Source organism: Leucopleurus acutus, assembly GCF_964270905.1.
Source record: "Leucopleurus acutus genome assembly, chromosome: X".
Classification (NCBI taxonomy): domain Eukaryota; kingdom Metazoa; phylum Chordata; class Mammalia; order Artiodactyla; family Delphinidae; genus Leucopleurus; species Leucopleurus acutus.
Window position 1 is genome coordinate 57908934 of NC_139148.1, and position 14802 is coordinate 57923735.

The following is a 14802-nucleotide window of genomic DNA, read 5'->3' on the forward strand; positions in this document are numbered from 1 at the left end:
TTTTAAAATATGACATTCACCGGTATATCCAGCCAAACCTCCAATCTTGCTATGCCAAGAGTGGTTCTCAGGCCAGCAGTATCATCATCACCTGGGAGCTTGATAGAAATACACATTCCCAGGTCACACCCCAGACCTACAAAATCAGAAACTGCATTTTTATACAATCCCTAGGGGATTCATATGCTCTTTAGAGTTTGAGGAGCACTGCTGTCACCAACTAAAGTAACACATTAAGACCATATTCTACGAAAGATCAAGCTTCTTGGTAATTTTTGGCCCCCTTTTCCTATTTCTTCTTTCACTCCTTAGCTTCATCATCCTCCACCTTCATATCTATCAGATATACAAGCTACTGAAAGTTTCTGCTCTCACTCTAACAGAAAGGGAGACAATGCAAACAACAGTCCTTTCAATGAAAAGTTATCATGGTTAGGCTATCATGGTTAAAAACAATAAAACATGCTTAGGCATTTGTCTGGAGCAGATAAACATGCCAAGAACTTTATTACCTTCTTGCCTATGTCCCATTTTCAGGAGCACTTATTTTTAGTATTTAGATCCTTGACCCTCTGAACACATAATTGGCAATAATAACAACAATAATAATAATACTTTACAGAGATTGCAGACTGCAGACCAGGTTACCATTTGTTTTCAAATTTCCACATTTTAGAATCACATTTTCCACTTCAAATCAGGCCATATAAATGTGAGAGGAGCATGCACACCCTGCCTTCCACATTTCATCAGCAAAGAGAACACAAAACTGCCTCCATATCTGGAAAACTTTTCTCTGGCCTCTTTGGCCAGCAGCAAAAAAAATTCAAGGCCAGAGTTTCCCATGTGCTCTGTTTTACTCAGGGAAATTATATATGATATTCATTGTACTGTCCTTTCACAAATACCAGGATTTCGTAAATTGAGCTGAGCAAGGTACAGTTATAAATCACTCCTCATTTAGAATTATATGAACATTTTAGAAACCACAAATATTATGATTTTCAACATTTATAGTATTTTGTAAGTAAAGGCATGGAGTGAGAAAGGAGTTATATTCATTCCCTTTCTCATTATTTGCACCAACACTCTTCTCCAGACTTCTTGGACTTCAAAACACTACCTTACATCTGCACAGAGCCTGAAAATGTTTATGAAGGACTTTGCACAAACACTTTTCATTTACTCTTCCCAAGTACCTAAAGGTAGGTATTACTATCCTCACCTTATAAACAAATCCAAAAAATGAGACCATGAAGCAAATCACATGCACAAAAATACAAACACAAATTAACAGCTCTTCATGGAAAGAAGGTCTCATTTATTTGGCCTCTGTACTGAGGGAAATGCCAGGAAAGACATATAGTTTAGATTAATGTGTTGGGTGACTTCCTGACTACAAAGAATCAACACATAACCTAGAAATGCTTATCATGGATGGGACATTTATTTCTTTATCGTCCTAAAATTCGCTGCACCACTCCAAACCATGTAAATTCATCCTTATATCCTCCCTGATACTGCCCCACCCCCACCCACAAGGCCACTATCTCATAATTTTTCAAGCTATCTTTGTCAGTTCTCCCTCAATCACCTTCTTATTTATTCGTGTGTCTTCTATGATGTTTTTCCCTCATCTTTTCCTAGCTCATTTTAGAATGTAGTTGGATAGTGCCTTTTAGGCAATTGAAGCTTCCAGGGAATGAGGCAGAATATAAACAGGATCGATTAGTTAACTAATTCATATTATATAGATCCCAATTTGGTTTCTATCATTATAGTTTTCTACAGAATCATACGGAATATCCTCTTTTATTTCCAACTTATTTAAGTCTGCAGGATGTCTTGGTAATTCATGAATCAGTACTTCATTCTTTTTGTTACTAAGTAGTATCCTATTGTGTAAATATACCATAATTCATTCATTCATCTATTCAGGGACTTTTGTGATGTTTCTAGCCTTTCACTATTATGAATAAAAACTGCTATAAACACTCATGTAAAATTCTTTCTGAGACATATGTTTTCACTTCTCCCAAGGAGTGCACCCTAGGAGCTCAATGAATGTGTTTTACAGTTAGTTGTTAAATGTATATTAAACTATATAAGAAAAGGTTAAACTGTCTTCCAAAGCCATTGTACCATTTTGTATTCTTATCAACAATGTATGAGAATTTCAGTTGATCCACATACTTTCCAGCATCTGGTTATTTACTTCTCAATTTTAATTTTAGCCATTCTAATGGGTGTGTAGTGGTATTTCACTATAGTTTTAATTTGCATTTTCCTGATGACTAATGGTGCTGAGTATCTTATCATGTACTTATCGGACATTTGTAATAATTTTTCTTACAAAGGGTCTGTTCAAATTTTTGCTTGTTTTATGATTGCGTTGTTTATTTTCTTATTATTGAGCTATAAAATTTCTTTATATATTCTGGATCCAAGTATTTTGTCTCATATATATATATATATATATATATATATATCTCACAAGTACTATATAAATTAACTAAAGCTTAACAATCTAAGGGTTGTATATTCAAGACAAAAGAGTGAATCTTCATAAAAACAGTGAATTTTGTGATATATTAAGTTATCCTAATCAAATCACCTTCTTTCCAGCTCTGCAATCTCTGCAATAACGCTAAAAACCAACAGTCTCACAACTACAGTATCTATGAAAACCAACAGTTTAGCAGCCACTGGAGAGGGCAGAACTGAGCTGGAGGTTCACAAGGCCCCACTCTCAGAGAATGATTACTATTTGTCCAGTCTGACAGGTACAGAAAGCTCCATTCTTAGAGTTTGTCTTTGCTTCTCTTAATGCAAAGTTCATTCTGTGTAAACTATGCTGCCATTGGAGCATTTACAAAAACAATCATCTGAAATTGTTTAAGATTGTGGTGACCTGAAGTGATGTACAAACTGGACTTATAAAGTGGCTGAACAAAACACCTGCTAAGAAAAAAAAAGAATGACAAATTAGAGAAAGACATACTCATAGGGGTCTTTGCAAAGCTGAAAACTATTCCAAGAAATCTAGAAAGACACATACATGCAAAGAAATGTATGCACACTCTGGGTTGTGTGTTTGCCCACAGAAGACTTGAAAAGGCCTTAATCTCTCTCTTCTGCCTGAATTTGAGGCCCTGTACAAGCAAGGAGAGAATGGTAAGGCAGCATTGTAAATTTACTGCCCAAATGTTGAAGGCATGCCTTAAAACACACACAAAGCCTTTCAGCAAAAGCTGGGAGACTTACTGGTTAAAATTGTTTAATAAAATCACTGTCCAATCATTAGCAGAACACTAAGCTAAGCTATCAAAGACTTCAGTGGCTTCACACAACAAAAAGTACAGACTTTAAGACAGATATAGTCCAGGAGGTCAAAAAACAAAGAACAATAAGGGTCACTTATAACAAACCCTGGGAGGGAGACAGAATCTAATCTTCAGAGTTGTCACATTATATTTTTCTAAATGTACCCTTTTGAACAAGAAATTAGGAGTCACACAGAGAATACTGCCCCATACTCAAGAAAAAAAACAGGTTATCGATAGAAACTATTCAGGAGGAAGGCCAGACACTGGACTTTCAAAAAAAAAAGATTTTGAATTAGCTATTTTAAATATGTTCAAAGAATTAAACTAAACCATGCCTAATAACTAAAGGAGAGAATAAGAATGATGTGTCACCAAATAAAAAATAAAAATAGAGTGTTGGAGATATTTTTAAAAGAGCCAATTAAACCTTCTGTAGTTAAAAAATACAAGGAGGCCTTCCCTGGTGGCGCAGTGGTTGAGAGTCCGCCTGCCGATGCGGAGGACGCAGGTTTGTGCCCTGGTCCGGGAGGATCCCACATGCCGTGGAGTGGCTGGGCCCGTGAGCCATGGCCGCTGACCCTGCGCGTCCAGAGCCTGTGCTCTGCAACGGGAGAGGCCACAGCAGTGAGAGGCCCGCGTACCAAAAAAAAAAAAAAAATAGTACAAGGAATCAATAGTAAAGATCAATAAAACTAAAAGCTGGTTCTTTGAGAAGATGAATAAAATTGATAAACCATTAGCTGCATTCATCAGGGTAAAACGGGAGAAGACTCAAATCAACAGAATTTGAAATGAAAAAGAAGTAACAAATGACACCACAGAAATACAAAGGATCATGAGAGATTACTACAAGCAACTATGCGCCAATAAAATGGACAACCTGGAAGAAATGGACAAATTCTTAGAAAAGCAAAACCTTCCAAGACTGAATCAGGAAGAAATCGAAAATACAAACAGACCACTCAAAAGCACTGAAATTGAAACTGTGATTAAAAATCTTCCAACAAACAAAAGTGGAGGACCAGGTGGCTTCACAGACAAATTCTATTAAAAATTTAAAGAAGAGTTAAAATCCATCCTTCTCAAACTCTTCCAAAATACAGGAAAGGGAGGACCACTCCCAAACTCATGCTTGGAAGCCACCATCACACCAATACCAAAACCAGACAAAGACGTCATGAAAAAAGAAAATTACAGGCCAATATCACTGATAAACATAGATGCAAAAATCCTCAACAAAATACTAACAAACAGAATCCAACAGCACATTAAAAGAATCATATACCATGAGCAAGACGGGATTCCCCCTGGAATGCAAGGATTCTTCAATATACACAAATCAATCAATGTGAAATACCATATTAACAAACTGAAGGATAAAAGCCATATGACAATCTCAATAGATGCAGAAAAAGCTTTCAACAAACGTCAATACCCATTTGTGATAAAAACTCTCCAGAAACTGGACATAGAGGGAACCAAACACAACATAATAAAGGCCATATATGACAAACCCACAGCCAACGTCATTCTCAATGGTGAAAAACTGAAACCATTTCCTCTAAGATCAGGAACAAGACAAGAGTGCACACTCTCACCAATATTATTCAACATAGTTTTGGAAGTCTTAGCCACAGCAATCAGAGAAGTAAAAGAAATAAAAGAATCCAATCTGGAAAAGAAGAAGTAAAACTGTCACTTTTTGCAGATGACATGATCCGATACATAGAGAATCCTAAAGATGCTACCAGAAAACTACTAGAGCTAATCAATGAATTTGGTAAAGTATCAGGACACAAAATTAATGCACAGAAATCTCTGGCATTCTTATACACTAATGATGAAAAATCTGAAAGTGAAATCAAGAAAACACTCCCATTTACCATTGCAACAAAAAGAATAAAATATCTAGGAATAAACCTACCTAAGGAGACAAAAGACCTGTATGCAGAAAATTATAAGACACTGATGAAAGAAATTAAAGATGATACAAATAGATGTAGAGATATACCATGTTCTTGGATTGGAAGAATCAACATTGTGAAAATGACTTTACTACCCAAAGCAATCTATAGATTCAATGCAATCCCTATCAAACTACCACTGGCATTTTTCACAGAACTAGAACAAAAAATTTTGCAATTTGTATGGAAACACAAAAGACCCCGAGTAGCCAAAGCAATCTTGAGAACGAAAGAAGGAACTGGAGGAATCAGGCTCCCTGACTTCAGACTATACTACAAAGCTACAGTTATCAAGACGGTATGGTACTGGCACAAAAACAGAAAGATAGATCAATGGAACAGGATAGAAAGCCCAGAGATAAACCCATGCACATATGGACACCTTATCTTTGATAAAGGTGGCAGGAATGTACAGTGGAGAAAGGACAGCCTCTTCAATAAGTGGTGCTGGGAAAACTGGACAGGTACATGTAAAAGTATGAGATTAGATCACTCCCTAACACCATACACAAAAATAAGCTCAAAATGGATTAAAGACCTAAATGTAAGGCCAGAAACTATCAAACTCTTAGAGGAAAACATAGGCAGAACACTCTATGACATAAATCACAGCAAGATCCTTTCTGACCCACCTCCTAGAGTCATGGAAATAAAACCAAAAATAAACAAATGGGACCTAATGAAACTTCAAAGCTTTTGCACAGCAAAGGAAACCATAAACAAGACCAAAAGACAACACTCAGAATGGGAGAAAATATTTGCAAATGAAGCAACCGACAAAGGATTAATCTCCAAAATTTACAAGCAGCTCATGCAGCTCAATAACAAAAAAACAAACAACCCAATCCAAAAATGGGCAGAAGACCTAAATAGACATCTCTCCAAAGAAGATATACAGACTGCCAACAAACACATGAAAGAATGCTCAACATCATTAATCATTAGAGAAATGCAAATCAAAACTACAATGAGATATCATCTCACACCAGTCAGAATGGCCATCATCAAAAAATCTAGAAACAATAAATGCTGGAGAGGGTGTGGAGAAAAGGGCACCCTCTTGCACTGCTGGTGGGAATGTGAATTGGTTCAGCCACTATGGAGAACAGTATGGAGGTTCCTTAAAAAACTACAAATAGAACTACCATATGACCCAGCAATCCCACTACTGGGCATATACCCTGAGAAAACCAAAATTCAAAAAGAGTCATGTACCAAAATGTTCATTGCAGCTCTATTTACAATAGCCTGGAGATGGAAACAACCTAAGTGCCCATCATTGGATGAATGGATAAAGAAGATGTGGCACATATATACAATGGAATATTACTCAGCCATAAAAGGAAACAAAATTGAGCTATTTGTAATGAGGTGGATAGACCTAGAGTCTGTCATACAGAGTGAAATAAGTCAGAAAGAAAAAGACAAATACCGTATGCTAACACATATATATGGAATTTAAGAAAAAAAATGTCATGAAGAACCTAGGGGTAAGGCAGGAATAAAGACGCAGACCTCCTAGAGAACGGACTTGACGTTATGGGGAGGGGGAAGGGTGAGCTGTGACAGGGCGAGAGAGAGTCATGGGCATATACACACTAACAAACGTAGTAAGGTAGATAGCTAGAGGGAAGCAGCCGCATGGCACAGGGATATTGGCTCGGTGCTTTGTGACAGCCTGGAGGGGTGGGATAGGGAGGGTGGGAGGGAGGGAGACGCAAGAGGGAAGAGATATGGGAACATATGTTTATGTATGACTGATTCACTTTGTTATAAAGCAGAAACTAACACACCATTGTAAAGCAATTATACCCCAATAAAGATGTTAAAAAAAAAAAGAAAATATAGTTTAAAGGGATTGATTGTAGCAACTAAAAGAAAAAGCTACCCTGAAATACATCTAAGAAAAGATGTGCATAAATTTTATGTTAATTTTTTAACAATACTGAAAGACACAAATAGCCCCTAATTAAGGAAATAATTATCCATTTCCATACATGGGAAAACATGATATCATAAGGGGTCAGTCTATAAGTTCGATGCAATTCTAATCAGCAGAATTTTTATGGAACTTGATAAACTCAGTCATTCAATAGAGCAGTCCCAATCCAAGAATAGTTAGGAGAGTATTTAAGAGCAAGTTGGTCAGACTCTCCCTATCAAGAGGCTAGACTCATTACAAGCTACAATAATTAAGATAATATAAGTGCAAGGAGAGGAAAATAACTAGATGGAATAGAAATAGAAATTCCAGAAAATGATCCACACATATATGGAAAAACAGTATATTACAGAGGAGACACTACAAATCAGTGCAAAAAGGATATATTATTACATAAAAGATACTGGGACAATTGTCTATACATATAAAAATTTAGATACCTATTCACACCATGCACAAAAATAAAACTAGATGGATCCTGACCTAAACGTGAAAAGCAAAACTTTAAAACTTATATAAAAAACAAGAAAGTATCTTCTAACTTCAGTGTAGGAAAAAATTTCTTAAGTAATATACAAAAAGAACAAATAATAAAGAAAATACCATATATTTAACAGTTGAAGACTTCTGTATGACAAAAGACACCATAAACAAAATGAAACAGAAGTTCAACAAAGTGGTCATCTTTGGCAATAAAGGAGGCTAGGAATAAGGAGAAATGAATCGTAACATATTTTATGAATAAAGGATTAACTTCTGGAGTAATACAAATAACACTTATAAATCAATAATAAAGGCCAACAATCCAAAAGAAAAATGGGAAAATGATACAAAAATAGGCAATTCACAAAAGAGGAAATATGAAAAGCCAATAAACATATTGTAAAATTCTCAAGAAAATAAAAATTAAACAATAATGAGATTCCATTTCATACTCATCAGATTGGCAAAAATTTTAAGGTATGACAATATCAAGTGTTAATGATTATGTGGATAAACAGAGAATTTCATATTTGTTGGTGGAAGTACAAAGGAGCATAACCATTTAGGAGTACAACTTGGAAATTATCTGGCAATTTTAAAAATGCTCATTACCTGAGAAACTCTTGAACATTTCCCAGGAAGACATATATGAGAATGTTCATTGGCACTTGATTGGCAATGATGAAAAATAAGAAACAGCCTACATTCCCATTAATAAGAAAATGAATAAATATGTGGTATATTGTAGGATTGAAGGTTCCTGGTTGCCACAAGGGAAAGACCTTTTCCTCTCTCCCTTTTCTTAGTTATTTCCTTAAGAAAATTTGTAATTGTAAAGCTGCCTTCTACCCCTTTGATATGTATGCAAATCTTTGTAAAAGCTAGATAAGCCTCTTGCCAATGTTACAACCCAGGAATATCTTTCTTAAGAGCCCAGGAGCCATCTTTTTGAAATATTAACATCCAGGAAAATAGGTCCTATTTTCCTGTTACCCTGGAAGTTTAACCTAGGCCCCTAGCTAAGCCTTAATTGCCTGCTTGTCATAGAGATAAGAAAAGTATCATTTTTTCCTTTGGACAAAGGCAATTAACTAATTAATGGCCACCTCAATTGCCAGGTGCATTTTGGATGAACTATGTATAGCAAATAGTGCTGTCAAGTCATTTTACTTGAGGACAATTTATGGTTTATCTTGGAACACCTACATAATGGATTATATCTGGTTAGCTATATAATAGGGTAAGATTTCTTTCTGTCTTGGAAATCTCAGTGGACTGCCTTTCACTTACATCCCAGTTTGTTTTAATGCTTATTTAATCATAAAATGGTTTTCTTTCTTTTCTACATTTACGAAAAAGATTTCCTGGGTTAGCAGGACATTTTATTTTTTTAAATTTTCCCTAACAATATTCATAACAGAAGTACTAATCAGTACTAAAAGTGAAGGAATTACATATCTATATACACACACACACACCAATGTGGAAATGTCTAAATATCTAAAAGGAATAATGCTGAGTAAGTTCAATGGTACATGTTGATGATTCCTCTTGTGAAAAAAATCTATATATACATAAAATAATTCTAGGAGATATATGTGTATGCATGTGTATCCTAGAAATATATATATATATATATATATCTCCATCCTAGAATATGACCAAGAAGGACAAACACCAAATTCAGGATTGTGGTTGCCTCTACTGAAAACTGAATACTGGAGAGAGGAGTAAAAGCAGATTTCACTAGCTCTGTAATGTTTTATTGAGAGAAAGAAAGTGATAAATGGAATATTTCCTGCCATATCAGTAAGCAAAGAATGTCACAATCATCAACGATTGCAGCCCTCCAACGTGAGCCAGTGAGCCCTGAGGAAACTCACGGCTAAAAAGAATACCTGCCATCTAGCAGCCATAAGACAGCAGCCACTCTCTACAGTGAGCCCTGAGGAAACTCAGGATGTGAAAACTTGCCCCAGATAGCTGAGATGCATAACAAAGGAATGATTTTAGTGAGCCCAGACTCTTGCACCTTCCCATAAATAGAAAAAGCACTAAATTCCTTAACTTGACATATCTGGTTTTCTTTAATTAACAATAATCTTTTGATGTTTAGTCTACCTGCCTTTTGTTGCACAACTTCTATATAACCTGGCTCCCCCCTCTAGCCTCCTCAGAGCAGTTTCTCAGAGCTATCTGAAATGCTGTCTCCCAGGCTTCAGTCCTCATTTTGCCCCGAATAAAACTTAACTTGCAACCCTTACGTTGTGCATTTTTTGTCAACAATTATGGCAACCATGAAGGGACCCAGAGTGGACTTCTCTCCTTCACCTGAACTCTATGAGGAATCAAAGCCTTGGTACCAGCAGAGGCCCCTTGCACCCGTCGGGCTCCTCGGAGAGTCCAGACGAATTTGGGTACGTCTCTTCTGGTTCTCAGATCTCCAATGCTGGTTGATCAACCTGAGTTTTATTTGGTGGTATATAGCAGGTACCTACCCCTGCCCAGTTGAAAGTTACTGGGCTGGGGTGGAGGGAGCAGCTGAAAGATACCAGGGAATACCCACCCAGGTGAAAGATACTGGGGAGGGAGGTGCTGGTTGAAAGATACCAGGGTTTGCTTAGTTTTAAGAGACTGAGTGGTCTTGGCTGAGTGGTTAGGTAAGTGGCTGATCTGACACTTTTCCTCAGTTCAGCTGCCTTAATAGAATTTGTCAAGATAAAAATGAAGATATAACATGAAAGCAATGCTCCAAAGAAAAGGGACAAGACTCCTCCCAGCCGGTTACAGCTTTCTCAGGCGACTAAGAAATTTACGGGAGTGGTGGAGGCAGAGGCCTCATATCATGCAGTGGTCCCATAGGGAAACCCTCTCATTAATTAAAACACTTGCTTAGGGCTTCCCTGATGGCGCAGTGGTTGAGAGTCCGCCTGCCGATGCAGGGGACACGGGTTCGTGCCCCGGTCCGGCTGGGCCCGTGAGCCATGGCCGCTGAGCCTGCGCGTCGGGAGCCTGTGCTCCGCAACGGGAGAGGCCACAACAGTGAGAGGCCCGCGTACCGCACAAAAATTTTAAAAAATAAAAAAAAAACACTTGCTCATCCAGGGGCTGCAGATAAGAATTGGCCATTCAGAAATCTGAGCACCCAGTGGTCTTAGACCACTGAAGGGAGACACTGAGACACATAAAAGCACTGAAACAACTCTAGGGTGATACCTAGATGACTCAAGCTCACAAGCAGCACACTGGCCCACCACACAGCTTCATTAGTAAATTTTATCCCTGACAAATTCAACTTAAAATGGGAAATAGAATCTCTCAAACACAGAAACAAAGGGCGTCAGAAAACCAACCTCCGACTAACACCCCAGACAGATTCATGTATAACACTGTACAGAGCTCATACTTGCAAGTACCTAGTTAACTGGGGAAATTATACTAAAGGAGATCTGAACCTAAAATGGCCAAATTGGGGTTCTTCTGATATTCCAAAATTGCTATTTTTGCGCACACAGTTAAAAAAAGCCTGCCACAAGATCAAACAGACTGAATGGAATGCTTATTTTGATTGGTACCTAGAAGCTTCTAATAGAGGAAATGATAGAGTAACTTTTTGCAACAATATCAGAACTAAAAAAGGCTGCTAGCACCCTGTCTCTGACTCTGTCTCTCCCTCTGCTCCTCCCATGTATCCTCTTCTATCAGAATTGCCTGGCCCAGATGCTATCTCTTTTTCTCTTCCAACTCTTCCACCTCCTGCTGCTCCCTCTTCCCAAACAAAGGAAGATAAAAAAGTCAGAAGTGATTATAGCTCCCTTTAATGAGAAACCTATTACAGGGAGAGGTGAGCCATCCTCGGTGCTTATGTACACATCATGGACCTGAGCAGAACCTAGAGCCTTGGCTAAAGAATTTCCGGATCTGAGTCAGGATCCACTGGAATTTGCTAAGGAATGTGAGTTAACCATCCAGACCTATAAGCCTGGGTTTTCAATTTTATATCAATTGGTATTTACTTAATTGGAAATTAAAGGAAATCTCGCCCTACTGTCTTTCAGATGTAAATGTTCTACCTGATCTTTCTAGTACGTTCCCTGTGTGTGTGTGCCTGTGTGTGTGTGTGTGTGTGTGTGTGTGTGTGTATGTGCTTTGAAAACTTGACCTCTGCCATACTGTTTGAGAGTAAACTCTCCAGATTTTACTTAGATTACATTCTCCCCCACTCTCTTATGGGGAAGCCTCTTGCATCTTAATAGTTTGAATCAGTATATATATACTTTATTAATGGCCAAATGATGGATCCTTTTAAAATTGGAGAAACTAACAAATTTGTGAATCTAGAGCACTCTCATTATAAACAGCTGTTTTATTGGTACCTATAAAAACAAAAAAAATCAAATTAAAGGTGGAAAAAAGAAATATATCTAATGATTAACCTAAGAAATTCTTTAGTTTAAAACAAGTAAGAAAAACTGGTTTGGGAAGCTTCATTTGTGGTCTGTGCTTTCCCTCAATGGGTCTTACAGATGCTAATAAAAGCATTACAATAATTGATGTTAACAGGAAAAATCCTGTAAGGAAAATCTAGATACTATTTCCAACAAGATAGAAATTTTAAAGGAATTATCTCGAATAAAGAAATATTTAGATGGTTATTTAAAATGGGATAAATAAAATGGACGTTTATGTAATTAAAACACAAGGTTTTGATATTACTACATTACCTAAGGTTAAATGGGCCAGAAGGAACCCCATACTAGTCCCCAACATTAAAAGCCAAACAAGTCTGTTCTATTTATCCCAGTTTTAAAATATATTTAAGGGGCTAGAAAAAAATTTTTTCTTTACACCAAGATACCTGACCAACGATTATTTGGGACAACAATTAGGCCAAAGGGTCTGAGTTCATTGGCTCAAGCCCACTCTGGGGATCCCAGAGCCTGTAACAGGGAAGAGCAAATTCTGACTCCATGTTGGTTCTGTTTCTTTTACTTTAACCTTTGCTTTTTGTTCCTTTTGTTAGTATTATAATCACTGTCTATAGCTGTAAGCATACATAATGGCCTGCAACAGGGAACCTTGCCCCTCTGCCTGACTGTTAAACTAAAAGGCCTTTGTTCAACTCTCAGAGAGACATTCTGACCCTGCCCACCTGTGAATGGCTGCAGAAAAGAAGAAATTAACATATCCCCTCACCAGTGTAGACCAAGCAAGGAGATATCTTGCAAGATAAATGGCCTTTTTACTTTACTCCCTCACCTCCATTCCCTCTCTGTTCTATAAAAGTATCTGACATCCAGACCCTGATAAGATGTTTTTTTGGGTACACTAGTCCGCCATCTTCTCAGTCTGCCTGCTTTCCAAATAAAGTCACTATTCCTTGCCTCAACACCTCGTCTCCTGATTTATTGGCCTGTTGTGCCAGGCCAACAAGCAAAGCGAGCTAGGACTCGGTAACAAGACTTTTATATAAAAATAGATAAAATGGACAGGGAACAAAAAGAAGAAAAACTCCTAGAACTCCTCCTGTAAGCTTGTTGATTGGACCCTAATGAAAAGTAAAGTTAAAGGTATAAAGTTGACAGAAATGAGATGAAAGTATATAAAATTGGTATATATAAATGAGCTTTATATAAGATGGATACATCTTTTTTGGTTAATTATATTGGGGGATAGGCATGTTTCACTGGGAAATACTTCCCCTGCATGGACTTATAAGACAAGGCATATAAATCTTCCCCTCAGGAAATATTAATTGAACGTACTAAAAGACACCAATAGGGTTACTTGAGCCATACAAATAAGGAAAACTGGGAACTAACATTAAAGAGCTAATAAAAATAAAAATAGTGATTTTGCTCTGGGTTTAACTTGTAAACTCAGAAAGAAGGTCTTTGCTGAATGCCTTATACAAACCTTTGAAGGCATGATAAACTAAACTCTAAAGTTCTACAACATAGAACTCATAAAATAAGTTAGAAATCTTGTCACTGATAAAATCTTTTAGTATCTTATGGGTGACAGACCTGTTCTTTGGGAAACTAAAAGCAACCATCTTTCTCTTGCAAATCTCTACAAACCAGGCCACAAGGACCTGAGACTGAGCCTAATTAGGTCAATCTGGCAAGACCTGAAACCAAGGGGAAAACAATGGCAAAGTGGCACTTTTAAAATTCAAACCACTGGGAATGCTCCCTCAGCCAATCTTTACAAACAGTAAAGCCTTAGTCATCTAAGCAAGCAACTTTAATGTGTTCCAACTGTTCTTTGTAAACTAGTAAGTTTATATTGTAATACCTGATTCATAACTAAGTTTTTTTTTAATGAAGCCATGAGATCTCTAGTTTTGCCTGTTTATGTCTGTGTACACATTATACATATGATATATCTCTACCTCTGGAAAGTATTATGAAAATTGAATTTATAAGAGCTCTATTTAATATTTTTTAAAAAGCACTTACAAATAAAGAAACCGGCCAAAATGACTTTCAGGTTCACGTGAACTGGGAAATATTCAATATTAAGTTGACATCCGGTATTAAAGTTTGTTTGTTGATCTAATTAATATAGACATGCCGTTAGAGTCATCAATATTAAGTATAATACTTTATTGTACCTAGGTTTAATAGAAGTCAAATAAGACCTTATGTCTGTTGCAAGAAAAATAACTTGATATGATGAGTCTCTGAATGTAAATGAGATGAGAGCTTTTGGGTAAACTCTTTAAAAATAGATTTTAGAAATGTCTACTTAAAATTATCTCTTCAGATATCTGATAACTTCTAGAGTTGTGCTAATTTAAGTGCTGAAAGTTTATTGAATAGCTAGATAATTTCTCAAAAAAATGAGATACTGAGACATCAATTACTAAGTAGAGAAACTAAAGGTATTTAGGACTATTAATGACAATGTTTGGTGCCACCCTGAGATAGCCTCTATAAGAAAACAAATGTTTTTAGAAATTATCACTGGTATTTACGTTCATCAATGTACAGAATACTAATGTAAAAGACAGTTCACAATTGCTTACTTCTTAACTTTCACTAGAAATTAAGGTTTTTAAGAGTTGAGGATTCTAATTTAAACA

At 36.8% G+C, this 14802-nt stretch overlaps 1 protein-coding gene across 1 annotated transcript in view; it reads right to left on the reverse strand.

The window, feature by feature from the left end:
- Positions 1–14802, reverse strand: part of OPHN1 (oligophrenin 1) — a gene marked incomplete at its 3' end in the record, with an annotated part of 592087 nt that overhangs the window by 400151 nt on the left and 177134 nt on the right. The gene's annotated exons all lie outside the window — the stretch shown is intronic.